At 25.3% G+C, this 1,985-nt stretch overlaps 1 non-coding gene across 1 annotated transcript; it reads right to left on the bottom strand.

Moving 5' to 3' along the window:
• Positions 1-1,240: 1,240 nt before the first annotated feature.
• TRNAC-GCA (transfer RNA cysteine (anticodon GCA)) lies at positions 1,241-1,312 on the bottom strand. The gene has a single exon. It is a non-coding gene; the product is annotated as a tRNA-Cys (tRNA).
• Between the last annotated feature and the right edge of the window lie 673 nt (positions 1,313-1,985).

Below are 1,985 nucleotides of genomic sequence, written 5' to 3'. Positions count from 1 at the left end.
AATTATTTGGTAAAGAGAGTACATCAGATGAAGAGGAGTCAAATAGTTACAGGTAGAAGAAGACCTAGAAAAATTGTAAAAGAAATTATTAAGAAAGATCTCGAGTTTAACAATTTGGATAGAAGTATAATCTTGGATAGAATATTATGACACAAGTTGAGCCATATAGTCGACTTCATTTAGTGTAATAAGATTTTTCTTCCTTTTTAAATGAATTTTAATTCTTTTTGTACCATTTTGATTTGAGGAAAAAATCTCTTTAAATTTTCATAAGTGAATATAGAATAAATTATCGAATAGAAAAATAAAGAGTTTTTATAAAAAAAAAAAAAAAAATTGTCTGATGATGATGGAAAAACAAAACAACTTAATTAAAGAGAGAATAAAAATCTCTTAAGAAAAAAAAAAGAATAGAAAGGAATCAAATATGATAATGTGGGATTTGGATAATATGCATAAGGATTTTACTTATGCACCATGCATAAGTCTACTTGGATCATGTTTTTAATTCAGTATTGAGTATTGAGTGGTGAGTATTGAGTATTAAATAATAACAATTGATGTCTAGAATTTGATCCAATGATCCAATGGTCCATAATAATCTATGCATGGTGCATAGATTTTTATCTATGCACGGTAACTGCACCCTGATAAATATTGAAGATATATAGATTTAATTTAAAGGTAAATTTTAGTGGTGTGTGAGTGAGAAATTTAATTGAACTCTCACCTTTAAGATTATAATAATAATAATAATAATAATAATAATAATAATAATAATAAAAATAATAATAATAATAATAATAATAATAATAATAATAATAATAATAATAATAATAATAATAATAATTGAAGTGATATAAAAAATAATTTTCAACATAAAACAAAATCAGCTTAATATGACAGAATTAAAAAAAAATTGAAGGATTTTTTAAAAGGTTCATATAAATTATTCATATGAGATTTATAATACCCTCTTGAATATATTTATGGAGTGTATAACCTCGAGCTTCAAAGTTCAAACATTCTATTAAATATATAAAAATAAACTTGATCATGCATTATTATTTTCAAATTTTATTTTTGGTTTTGTATTATATGTCATTTAATCGGGCACAGTTTTATGAATATGACAGAAGAATTTATTTTGCAATATAAAACAAAATCAACATAATATGACAGAATTAAAAAAACCGGTAATCAAACATTCTTTATTGTTTAAATAAACAAAAAGAGAGAGAGGGCCCAACCGGGTTCGAACCGGTGACCTCTTGATCTGCAGTCAAATGCTCTACCACTGAGCTATGGACCCCTCTGATATTTAAATAGCCAATCAACAGAAACTCTTCGTAACTTGCAAACGTTTTTGTCAGATCTCTTGTTATTAGGGGAATAATGTGGCAATTCATGAGAAGAATATTTAATGACTAATGGGGATAACATTAACTCTTGTTACTGCTTTCACGGTTTCACCTATAGCGATTGATAATGATTATGACAAAAGAATTTTTTTTTTTTTTCTTCAACAATGATATTTACATATCTCATAGTAGTATTATCTAACATCTACTTAGCACTCTATTTTATTTTTCTATATGTGATGTTCTATGTTTTTCAAGGACTTGGACGTTGATTTGCCAGATACACCTAATATGAGAGAATTTGATTTCAAGCCTCTATATTTATGCATATGCCTCCACAAAACACATTAACTATACAAAATATCCTTTATTCCTCTATGAAAAAATTAATGGCAAAGTTTGTGGGTTTTAATTTTTTTTGTTAAGGACATTATAAGTGATTTGAGTCCAAATCTATTTCAGGAACTTTAAATTAAGTTTTTCAAAGCATAATTGTATTTTGGTACATTTAAAGTTTGAATTCTTCAAAATGTTTCAGAAAATTTAAAGTTTAAGTTTTTTAAAACACATTAGTGTTTCAAAAAATTTAAATTAAGTCTCTCCATTATTTTAAATGATAAAATA

This window comes from Vicia villosa, linkage group LG4, assembly GCF_029867415.1.
Source record: "Vicia villosa cultivar HV-30 ecotype Madison, WI linkage group LG4, Vvil1.0, whole genome shotgun sequence".
Classification (NCBI taxonomy): Eukaryota; Viridiplantae; Streptophyta; class Magnoliopsida; order Fabales; family Fabaceae; genus Vicia; species Vicia villosa.
This window is presented reverse-complemented; position numbering and strand designations above follow the sequence as displayed.